Below are 12,953 nucleotides of genomic sequence, written 5' to 3'. Positions count from 1 at the left end.
CAGCTGCAGTTGGCGGCATGTTGTGAACTGGCACTGACCATTGTTTTGCATTACTGCAGGTCGACGTTTTTTTTTTGCTTTCTTCTCCTCCTTGCAACGGACGCGTTCCTGCTCGCCATCACTCCTTATTGAACTACAACGCCATATCTGCATCGCATCACTTGCTGGCCGGGTCGCGGCGTCACGTGCCACTGCTGGATCCTGCTTATGCGCATTGTGGAGTGCGCAGTTTCGCCCTGCTGCAGTCTACCACGAGGCGGCGCATCACTTCCCAAGATCGCCTATAAAAAGGGGCGGGTTCAAGACGGCAGCTGCAGTTGGCAGCATGTTGTGAACTGGCACTGACCATTGTTTTGCATTACTGCAGGTCGACGTTTTTTTTTGCTTTCTTCTCCTCCTTGCAACGGACGCGTTCCTGCTCGCCATCACTCCTTATTGAACTACACCGCCATATCTGCATCGCATCACTTTCTGGCCGGGTCGTGGCGTCACGTGCCACTGCTGGATCCTGCTTATGCGCATTGTGGAGTGCGCAGTTTGGCCCGGCTGCAGTCTACCACGAGGCGGCGCATCACTTCCCAAGATCGCCTATAAAAAGGGGCGGGTTCAAGACGGCAGCTGCAGTTGGCGGCATGTTGTGAACTGGCACTGACCATTGTTTTGCATTACTGCAGGTCGACGTTTTTTTTGCTTTCTTCTTCGCCTTGCAATGGACGCGTTCCTGCTCGCCATCACTCCTTATTGAACTACACCGCCATATCTGCATCGCATCACTTGCTGGCCGGGTCGTGGCGTCACGTGCCACTGCTGGATCCGGCTTACGCGCATTGTGGAGTGCGCAGTTTCGCCCGGCTGCAGTCTACCACGAGGCGGCGCATCACTTCCCAAGATCGCCTATAAAAAGGGCCGGGTTCAAGACGGCAGCTGCACTTGGCGGCATGTTGTGAACTGGCACTGACCATTGTTTTGCATTACTGCAGGTCGACGTTTTTTTTGCTTTTTTCTCCTCCTTGCAATGGACGCGTTCCTGCTCGCCATCACTCTTCATTGAACTACACCGCCACATCTGCATCGCATCACTTGCTGGCCTTGTCGTGGCGTCACGTGCCACTGCTGGATCCTGCTTATGCGCAATGTGGAGTGCGCAGTTTGGCCCGGCTGCAGTCTACCACGAGGCGGCGCATCACTTCCCAAGATCGCCTATAAAAAGGGGCGGGTTCAAGACGGCAGCTGCAGTTGGCGGCATGTTGTGAACTGGCACTGACCATTGTTTTGCATTACTGCAGGTCGACGTTTTTTTTGCTTTCTTCTCCTCCTTGCAATGGACGCGTTCCTGCTCGCCATCACTCTTCATTGAACTACACCGCCATATCTGCATCGCATCACTTGCTGGCCGGGACGTGGCGTCACGTGCCACTGCTGGATCCTGCTTATGCGCATTGTGGAGTGCGCAGTTTCGCCCGGCTGCAGTCTACCATGAGGCGGCGCATCACTTCCCAAGATCGCCTATAAAAAGGGGCGGGTTCAAGACGGCAGCTGCAGTTGGCGGCATGTTGTGAACTGGCACTGACCATTGTTTTGCATTACTGCAGGTCGACGTTTTTTTTGCTTTCTTCTCCTCCTTGCAATGGACGCGTTCCTGCTCGCCATCACTCTTAATTAAACTACACCGCCACATCTGCATCGCATCACTTGCTGGCCGGGTCGTGGCGTCACGTGCCACTGCTGGATCCTGCTTATGCGCATTGTGGAGTGCACAGTTTGGCCCGGCTGCAGTCTACCACGAGGCGGCGCATCACTTCCCAAGATCGCCTATAAAAAGGGGCGGGTTCAACACGGCAGCTGCAGTTGGCGGCATGTTGTGAACTGGCACTGACCATTGTTTTGCATTACTGCAGGTCGACGTTTTTTTTTTGCTTTCTTCTCCTCCTTGCAATGGACGCGTTCCTGCTCGCCATCACTCTTCATTGAACTACACCGCCACATATGCATCGCATCAATTGCTGGCCGGGTCGTGGCGTCACGTGCCACTGCTGGATCCTGTTTATGCGCATTGTGGAGTGCGCAGTTTGGCCCGGCTGCAGTCTACCAAGAGGCGGCGCATCACTTCCCAAGATCGCCTATAAAAAGGGGTGGGTACAAGACGGCAGCTGCAGTTGGCGGCATGTTGTGAACTGGCACTGACCATTGTTTTGCATTACTGCAGGTCGACGTTTTTTTTTGCTTTCTTCTCCTCCTTGCAACGGACGCGTTCATGCTCGCCATCACTCCTTATTGAACTACAACGCTATATCTGCATCGCATCACTTGCTGGCCGGGTCGTGGCGTCACGTGCCACTGCTGGATCCTGCTTATGCGCATTGTGGAGTGCGTAGTTTGGCCCGGCTGCAGTCTACCACGAGGCGGCGCATCACTTCCCAAGATCGCCTATAAAAAGGGGCGGGTTCAAGACGGCAGCTGCAGTTGGCGGCATGTTGTGAACTGGCACTGACCATTGTTTTGCATTACTGCAGGTCGACGTTTTTTTTGCTTTCTTCTCCTCCTTGCAATGGACGCGTTCCTGCTCGCCATCACTCTTCATTGAACTACACCGCCACATATGCATCGCATCAATTGCTGGCCGGGTCGTGGCGTCACCTGCCACTGCTGGATCCTGCTTATGCGCATTGTGGAGTGCGCATTTTGGCCCGGCTGCAGTCTACCAAGAGGCGGCGCATCACTTCCCAAGATCGCCTATAAAAAGGGGTGGGTTCAAGACGGCAGCTGCAGTTGGCGGCATGTTGTGAACTGGCACTGACCATTGTTTTGCATTACTGCTGGTCGACGTTTTTTTTGCTTTCTTCTCCTCCTTGCAATGAACGCGTTCCTGCTCGCCATCACTCCTTATTGAACTACAACGCCATATCTGCATCGCATCACTTGCTGGCCGGGTCGTGGCGTCAAGTGCCACTGCTGGATCCTGCTTATGCGCATTGTGGAGTGCGTAGTTTGGCCCGGCTGCAGTCTACCACGAGGCGGCGCATCACTTCCCAAGATCGCCTATAAAAAGGGGCGGGTTCAAGACGGCAGCTGCAGTTAGCGGCATGTTGTGAACTGGCACTGACCATTGTTTTGCATTACTGCAGGTCGACGTTTTTTTTGCTTTCTTCTCCTCCTTGCAACGGACGCGTTCCTGCTCGCCATCACTCCTTATTGAACTACACCGCCATATCTGCATCGCATCACTTGCTGGACGGGTCGTGGCGTCACGTGCCACTGCTGGATCCTGCTTATGCGCATTGTGGAGTGCGCAGTTTGGCCCGGCTGCAGTCTACCACGAGGCGGCGCATCACTTCCCAAGATCGCCTATAAAAAGGGGCGGGTTCAAGACGGCAGCTGCAGTTGGCGGCTTGTAGTGAACTGGCACTGACCATTGTTTTGCATTACTGCAGGTCGACGTTTTTTTTTGCTTTCTCCTCCTCCTTGCAATGGACGCGTTCCTGCTCGCCATCACTCTTCATTGAACTACACCGCCACATCTGCATCGCATCACTTGCTGGCCGGGTCGTGGCGTCACGTGCCACTGCTGGATCCTGCTTATGCGCATTGTGGAGTGCGCAGTTTGGCCCGGCTGCAGTCTACCAAGAGGCGGCGCATCACTTCCCAAGATCGCCTATAAAAAGGGGCGGGTTCAAGACGGCAGCTGCAGTTGGCGGCATGTTGTGAACTGGCACTGACCATTGTTTTGCATTACTGCAGGTCGACGTTTTTTTTTGCTTTCTTCTCCTCCTTGCAACGGACGCGTTCCTGCTCGCCATCACTCCTTATTGAACTACAACGCCATATCTGCATCGCATCACTTGCTGGCCGGGTCGTGGCGTCACGTGCCACTGCTGGATCCTGCTTATGCGCATTGTGGAGTGCGTAGTTTGGCCCGGCTGCAGTCTACCACGAGGCGGCGCATCACTTCCCAAGATCGCCTATAAAAAGGGGCGGGTTCAAGACGGCAGCTGCAGTTGGCGGCATGTTGTGAACTGGCACTGACCATTGTTTTGCATTACTGCAGGTCGACGTTTTTTTTTGCTTTCTTCTCCTCCTTGCAACGGACGCGTTCCTGCTCGCCATCACTCTTCATTGAACTAAACCGCCACATCTGCATCGCATCACTTGCTGGCAGGGTCGTGGCGTCACGTGCCACTGCTGGATCCTGCTGATGCGCATTGTGGAGTGCGCAGTTTGGCCCGGCTGCAGTCTACCACGAGGCGGCGCATCACTTCCCAAGATCGCCTATAAAAAGGGGCGGGTTCAAGACGGCAGCTGCAGTTGGCGGCATGTTGTGAACTGGCACTGACCATTGTTTTGCATTACTGCAGGTCGACGTTTTTTCGTTGTCTTCTCCTCCTTGCAACGGACGCGTTCCTGCTCGCCATCACTCCTTATTGAACTACAACGCCATAACTGCATCGCATCACTTGCTGGCCGGGTCGTGGCGTCACGTGCCACTGCTGGATCCTGCTTATGCGCATTGTGGAGTGCGTAGTTTGGCCCGGCTGCAGTCTACCACGAGGCGGCGCATCACTGCCCAAGATCACCTATAAAAAGGAGCGGGTTCAAGACGGCAGCCGCAGTTGGCGGCATGTTGTGAACTGGCACTGCCCATTGTTTTGCATTACTGCAGGTCGACGTTTTTTTTTCTGTCTTCTCCTGCTTGCAACGGACGCGTTCCTGCTCGCCATCGCTCGTCATTGAAAGTCACCGCCATATCTGCATCGCATCAGTTGCTGGCCGGGTCGTGGCGTCACGTGCCACTGCTGGATCCTGCTTATGCGCATTGTGGAGTGCGCAATTTCGCCCCGCTGCAGTCTACCACGAGGCGGCGCATCACTGCCCAAGATCGCCTATAAAAAGCAGCGGGTTCAAGACGGCGGCTGCAGTTGGCGGCATGTTGTGAACTGGCACTGACCATTGTTTTGCATTACTGCAGGTCGACGTTTTTTTTGCTTTCTTCTCCTCCTTGCAACGGACGCGTTCCTGCTCGCCATCACTCCTTATTGAACTACAACGCCATATCTGCATCGCATCACTTGCTGGCCGGGTCGCGGCGTCATGTGCCACTGCTGGATCCTGCTTATGCGCATTGTGGAGTGCGCAGTTTCGCCCGGCTGCAGTCTACCACGAGGCGGCGCATCACTTCCCAAGATCGCCTATAAAAAGGGGCGGGTTCAAGACGGCAGCTGCAGTTGGCGGCATGTTGTGAACTGGCACTGACCATTGTTTTGCATTACTGCAGGTCGACGTTTTTTTTGCTTTCTTCTCCTCCTTGCAACGGACGCGTTCCTGCTCGCCATCACTCCTTATTGAACTACAACGCCATATCTGCATCGCATCACTTGCTGGCCGGGTCGCGGCGTCACGTGCCACTGCTGGATCCTGCTTATGCGCATTGTGGAGTGCGTAGTTTGGCCCGGCTGCAGTCTACCACGAGGCGCCGCATCACTTCCCAAGATCGCCTATAAAAAGGGGCGGGTTCAAGACGGCAGCTGCAGTTGGCGGCATGTTGTGAACTGGCACTGACCATTGTTTTGCATTACTGCAGGTCGACGTTTTTTTTTGCTTTCTTCTCCTCCTAGCAACGGACGCGTTCCTGCTCGCCATCACTCCTTATTGAACTACAACGCCATATCTGCATCGCATCACTTGCTGGCCGGGTCGCGGCGTCACGTGCCACTGCTGGATCCTGCTTATGCGCATTGTGGAGTGCGCAGTTTGGCCCGGCTGCAGTCTACCACGAGGCGGCGCATCACTTCCCAAGATCGCCTATAAAAAGGGGCGGGTTCAAGACGGCAGCTGCAGTTGGCGGCATGTTGTGAACTGGCACTGACCATTGTTTTGCATTACTGCAGGTCGACGTTTTTTTTTGCTTTCTTCTCCTCCTTGCAACGGACGCGTTCCTGCTCGCCATCACTCCTTATTGAACTACACCGCCATATCTGCATCGCATCACTTGCTGGACGGGTCGTGGCGTCAAGTGCCACTGCTGGATCCTGCTTATGCGCATTGTGGAGTGCGCAGTTTGGCCCGGCTGCAGTCTACCACGAGGCGGCGCATCACTTCCCAAGATCGCCTATAAAAAGGGGCGGGTTCAAGACGGCAGCTGCAGTTGGCGGCATGTTGTGAACTGGCACTGACCATTGTTTTGCATTACTGCAGGTCGACGTTTTTTTTGCTTTTTTCTCCTCCTTGCAATGGACGCGTTCCTGCTCGCCATCACTCTTCATTGAACTACACCGCCACATCTGCATCGCATCACTTGCTGGCCTTGTCGTGGCGTCACGTGCCACTGCTGGATCCTGCTTATGCGCAATGTGGAGTGCGCAGTTTGGCCCGGCTGCAGTCTACCACGAGGCGGCGCATCACTTCCCAAGATCGCCTATAAAAAGGGGCGGGTTCAAGACGGCAGCTGCAGTTGGCGGCATGTTGTGAACTGGCACTGACCATTGTTTTGCATTACTGCAGGTCGACGTTTTTTTTGCTTTCTTCTCCTCCTTGCAATGGACGCGTTCCTGCTCGCCATCACTCTTCATTGAACTACACCGCCATATCTGCATCGCATCACTTGCTGGCCGGGACGTGGCGTCACGTGCCACTGCTGGATCCTGCTTATGCGCATTGTGGAGTGCGCAGTTTCGCCCGGCTGCAGTCTACCATGAGGCGGCGCATCACTTCCCAAGATCGCCTATAAAAAGGGGCGGGTTCAAGACGGCAGCTGCAGTTGGCGGCATGTTGTGAACTGGCACTGACCATTGTTTTGCATTACTGCAGGTCGACGTTTTTTTTGCTTTCTTCTCCTCCTTGCAATGGACGCGTTCCTGCTCGCCATCACTCTTAATTAAACTACACCGCCACATCTGCATCGCATCACTTGCTGGCCGGGTCGTGGCGTCACGTGCCACTGCTGGATCCTGCTTATGCGCATTGTGGAGTGCACAGTTTGGCCCGGCTGCAGTCTACCACGAGGCGGCGCATCACTTCCCAAGATCGCCTATAAAAAGGGGCGGGTTCAACACGGCAGCTGCAGTTGGCGGCATGTTGTGAACTGGCACCGACCATTGTTTTGCATTACTGCAGGTCGACGTTTTTTTTTTGCTTTCTTCTCCTCCTTGCAATGGACGCGTTCCTGCTCGCCATCACTCTTCATTGAACTACACCGCCACATATGCATCGCATCAATTGCTGGCCGGGTCGTGGCGTCACGTGCCACTGCTGGATCCTGTTTATGCGCATTGTGGAGTGCGCAGTTTGGCCCGGCTGCAGTCTACCAAGAGGCGGCGCATCACTTCCCAAGATCGCCTATAAAAAGGGGTGGGTACAAGACGGCAGCTGCAGTTGGCGGCATGTTGTGAACTGGCACTGACCATTGTTTTGCATTACTGCAGGTCGACGTTTTTTTTTGCTTTCTTCTCCTCCTTGCAACGGACGCGTTCCTGCTCGCCATCACTCCTTATTGAACTACAACGCTATATCTGCATCGCATCACTTGCTGGCCGGGTCGTGGCGTCACGTGCCACTGCTGGATCCTGCTTATGCGCATTGTGGAGTGCGTAGTTTGGCCCGGCTGCAGTCTACCACGAGGCGGCGCATCACTTCCCAAGATCGCCTATAAAAAGGGGCGGGTTCAAGACGGCAGCTGCAGTTGGCGGCATGTTGTGAACTGGCACTGACCATTGTTTTGCATTACTGCAGGTCGACGTTTTTTTTTGCTTTCTTCTCCTCCTTGCAATGGACGCGTTCCTGCTCGCCATCACTCTTCATTGAACTACACCGCCACATATGCATCGCATCAATTGCTGGCCGGGTCGTGGCGTCACCTGCCACTGCTGGATCCTGCTTATGCGCATTGTGGAGTGCGCATTTTGGCCCGGCTGCAGTCTACCAAGAGGCGGCGCATCACTTCCCAAGATCGCCTATAAAAAGGGGTTGGTTCAAGACGGCAGCTGCAGTTGGCGGCATGTTGTGAACTGGCACTGACCATTGTTTTGCATTACTGCAGGTCGACGTTTTTTTTGCTTTCTTCTCCTCCTTGCAATGAACGCGTTCCTGCTCGCCATCACTCCTTATTGAACTACAAAGCCATATCTGCATCGCATCACTTGCTGGCCGGGTCGTGGCGTCAAGTGCCACTGCTGGATCCTGCTTATGCGCATTGTGGAGTGCGTAGTTTGGCCCGGCTGCAGTCTACCACGAGGCGGCGCATCACTTCCCAAGATCGCCTATAAAAAGGGGCGGGTTCAAGACGGCAGCTGCAGTTAGCGGCATGTTGTGAACTGGCACTGACCATTGTTTTGCATTACTGCAGGTCGACGTTTTTTTTTGCTTTCTTCTCCTCCTAGCAACGGACGCGTTCCTGCTCGCCATCACTCCTTATTGAACTACAACGCCATATCAGCATCGCATCACTTGCTGGCCGGGTCGCGGCGTCACGTGCCACTGCTGGATCCTGCTTATGCGCATTGTGGAGTGCGCAGTTTGGCCCGGGTGCAGTTTACCACGAGGCGGCGCATCACTTCCCAAGATCGCCTATAAAAAGGGGCGGGTTCAAGACGGCAGCTGCAGTTGGCGGCATGTTGTGAACTGGCACTGACCATTGTTTTGCATTACTGCAGGTCGACGTTTTTTTTTGCTTTCTTCTCCTCCTTGCAACGGACGCGTTCCTGCTCGCCATCACTCCTTATTGAACTACAAAGCCATATCTGCATCGCATCACTTGCTGGACGGGTCGTGGCGTCACGTGCCACTGCTGGATCCTGCTTATGCGCATTGTGGAGTGCGCAGTTTGGCCCGGCTGCAGTCTACCACGAGGCGGCGCATCACTTCCCAAGATCGCCTATAAAAAGGGGCGGGTTCAAGACGGCAGCTGCAGTTGGCGGCATGTTGTGAACAGGCACTGACCATTGTTTTGCATTACTGCAGGTCGACGTTTTTTTTGCTTTCTTCTCCTCCTTGCAACGGACGCGTTCCTGCTCGCCATCACTCCTTATTGAACTACAACGCCATATCTGCATCGCATCACTTGCTGGCCGGGTCGCGGCGTCACGTGCCACTGCTGGATCCTGCTTATGCGCATTGTGAAGTGCGCAGTTTCGCCCGGCTGCAGTCTACCACGAGGCGGCGCATCACTTCCCAAGATCGCCTATAAAAAGGGGCGGGTTCAAGACGGCAGCTGCAGTTGGCGGCTTGTAGTGAACTGGCACTGACCATTGTTTTGCATTACTGCAGGTCGACGTTTTTTTTTGCTTTCTCCTCCTCCTTGCAATGGACGCGTTCCTGCTCGCCATCACTCTTCATTGAACTACACCGCCACATCTGCATCGCATCACTTGCTGGCCGGGTCGTGGCGTCACGTGCCACTGCTGGATCCTGCTTATGCGCATTGTGGAGTGCGGAGTTTGGCCCGGCTGCAGTCTACCAAGAGGCGGCGCATCACTTCCCAAGATCGCCTATAAAAAGGGGCGGGTTCAAGACGGCAGCTGCAGTTGGCGGCATGTTGTGAACTGGCACTGACCATTGTTTTGCATTACTGCAGGTCGACGTTTTTTTTTGCTTTCTTCTCCTCCTTGCAACGGACGCGTTCCTGCTCGCCATCACTCCTTATTGAACTACAACGCCATATCTGCATCGCATCACTTGCTGGCCGGGTAGTGGCGTCACGTGCCACTGCTGGATCCTGCTTATGCGCATTGTGGAGTGCGTAGTTTGGCCCGGCTGCAGTCTACCACGAGGCGGCGCATCACTTCCCAAGATCGCCTATAAAAAGGGGCGGGTTCAAGACGGCAGCTGCAGTTGGCGGCATGTTGTGAACTGGCACTGAACATTGTTTTGCATTACTGCAGGTCGACGTTTTTTTTGCTTTCTTCTCCTCCTTGCAACGGACGCGTTCCTGCTCGCCATCACTCCTTATTGAACTACACCGCCATATCTGCATCGCATCACTTGCTGGCCGGGTCGTGGCGTCACGTGCCACTGCTGGATCCTGCTTATGCGCATTGTGGAGTGCGCAGTTTGGCCCGGCTGCAGTCTACCACGAGGCGGCGCATCACTTCCCAAGATCGCCTATAAAAAGGGGCGGGTTCAAGACGGCAGCTGCAGTTGGCGGCATGTTGTGAACTTGCACTGACCATTGTTTTGCATTACTGCAGGTCGACGTTTTTTTTTGCTTTCTTCTCCTCCTTGCAACGGACGCGTTCCTGCTCGCCATCACTCCTTATTGAACTACAACGCCATATCTGCATCGCATCACTTGCTGGCCGGGTCGCGGCGTCACGTGCCACTGCTGGATCCTGCTTATGCGCATTGTGGAGTGCGCAGTTTCGCCCGGCTGCAGTCTACCACGAGGCGGCGCATCACTTCCCAAGATCGCCTATAAAAAGGGGCGGGTTCAAGACGGCAGCTGCAGTTGGCGGCTTGTTGTGAACTGGCACTGACCATTGTTTTGCATTACTGCAGGTCGACGTTTTTTTTTGCTTTCTTCTCCTCCTTGCAATGGACGCGTTCCTGCTCGCCATCACTCTTCATTGAACTACACCGCCACATCTGCATCGCATCACTTGCTGGCAGGGTCGTGGCGTCACGTGCCACTGCTGGATCCTGCTGATGCGCATTGTGGAGTGCGCAGTTTGGCCCGGCTGCAGTCTACCACGAGGCGGCGCATCACTTCCCAAGATCGCCTATAAAAAGGGGCGGGTTCAAGACGGCAGCTGCAGTTGGCGGCATGTTGTGAACTGGCACTGACCATTGTTTTGCATTACTGCAGGTCGACGTTTTTTTGCTTTCTTCTCCTCCTTGCAACGGACGCGTTCCTGCTCGCCATCACTCCTTATTGAACTACAACGCCATATCTGCATCGCATCACTTGCTGGCCGGGTCGTGGCGTCACGTGCCACTGCTGGATCCTGCTTATGCGCATTGTGGAGTGCGTAGTTTGGCCCGGCTGCAGTCTACCACGAGGCGGCGCATCACTGCCCAAGATCACCTATAAAAAGGAGCGGGTTCAAGACGGCAGCCGCAGTTGGCGGCATGTTGTGAACTGGCACTGCCCATTGTTTTGCATTACTGCAGGTCGACGTTTTTTTTTCTGTCTTCTCCTGCTTGCAACGGACGCGTTCCTGCTCGCCATCGCTCGTCATTGAAAGTCACCGCCATATCTGCATCGCATCAGTTGCTGGCCGGGTCGTGGCGTCACGTGCCACTGCTGGATCCTGCTTATGCGCATTGTGGAGTGCGCAATTTCGCCCCGCTGCAGTCTACCACGAGGCGGCGCATCATTGCCCAAGATCGCCTATAAAAAGCAGCGGGTTCAAGACGGCGGCTTCAGTTGGCGGCATGGTGGGAACTGGCACTGACCATTGTTTTGCATTACTGCAGGTGAGAATGGTCATCCAATTTCCTTATTTTTTTTAGAATCTGCCGCCAACTACGAGTTTCTGTGAAATGTCCGATCTAAAATGTGTACATTGTTCTGAAAACATTACCGCAGACCAACAACATTTGAAATGCTCTGTGTGTTTCGGCGCGCATCACTTGGGGCCGGTTTGTGCTGGTGTCGCTGGAGCAACGTTTGCTTCTATGGGAGCGAAGAGGGATACGTGGCGATGCAAAGAGTGCCGTGGCCAAGCGGCTTGGCAGTCAGATCCCTATACCGTGTCCGAGCAACTAGCTGACATTACTGAAAAGCTAGACATCCTCGTGTCTATTACGAAACGTGTCGAGTAGCTCTCATCCATGGACATCAAATATATGAGCTTCTTACCCTGAAACCTCAAGTTGAATCGCTGAAATCTGTTGTTAGGGAAGTTCAGCATTCCCTAGACAACCTTTCGACAAAATACGACACTATTGTGACTGAAATTGATGCTCGAGACGCTACGGCAACTGCTTTGTCATCACAGGTGCAAGAGCGTGAGACTTGTGTAACCTCACAAGCCTGAATTATTGAACAATTTCAGAGTGACTTCAATGAGTCTGAACAGTACAGCCGACTAGAAAACCTAGACATTCACTGCCTTCCCGTAACACCCGATGAGAATCTGCCTGCTATACTCACAAATTTTGCTCAAAAGCTTGACACCCTTTTTTCTTCCGGTGACATTGTTGCTGCTCATAGGTTAGCCCCTCTTCGAAATAAACCGTCCCCTGTTTTGGTTAGGTTCACTTCGGTCAAAGTTAGTAATCTCTGGTTGGATAAGCGTTCAAAACTCAGAGAATGTGCTGAGAACGGTGACCTTCCAGTTGTGGTTTCCTCAGAAAACTTGACGAAGAAAAACAGGGAGCTGTACTGGGCTGCGCGTACGGCGGCGAAGGACAAATCATAAAAGTTCGTTTGGGTAAAAAACGGCCACACGTTCCTCAAGAAGAGGGAGGGTGATCCTTCTATTCGGGTCTCACCTGCAACTGACCTTACACAGCTGGCTTAAAGGGGATAAGTAATCCTTCGTACCAGATTCTTTCATGGCGTCAGACTCCCTTTTAAGTTCAATGCACTTCTTAAGCGCCCCTGAACCTGCGTCCACCGGCGATGTCCGCGCACGTGGAGATGGGCGCGTGCAGCCTGGCCGCTGACATGGGACATACTTACGTGGGGGATTGGCCAGGAATCTCCTCGTCTTCCTTGGCAACGAGGGAGATGGGCGCGCGCTGCCTGGCCGCTGACATGGCACATACCCACGTGGGGGATTGGCCAAGAATCGGGCGTGAGAAGGGCTAATGCACCTGTTTAAAGGAGTACTGACAGGAAATTTCAAAGCTGAGATCCGCTCTAGCAATCAAGTACAACGACAACACAAATAGGTGTCTGTGAATAAAGTCATCTTTCTTTCTTTGTAGTTGTGTGTGTGTGTGTGATCTCTCTTTCGCCAACATTACCGAACCGCGCAAATTGAAATCGTGCATTCGCACTTTCACATTCTTCCCCTCGGGGA

Source organism: Haemaphysalis longicornis, unplaced genomic scaffold, assembly GCF_048455015.1.
Source record: "Haemaphysalis longicornis isolate Haplotype H1 unplaced genomic scaffold, Haemaphysalis longicornis Haplotype H1 scaffold_11, whole genome shotgun sequence".
NCBI lineage: Eukaryota > Metazoa > Arthropoda > Arachnida > Ixodida > Ixodidae > Haemaphysalis > Haemaphysalis longicornis.
This window is presented reverse-complemented; position numbering follows the sequence as displayed.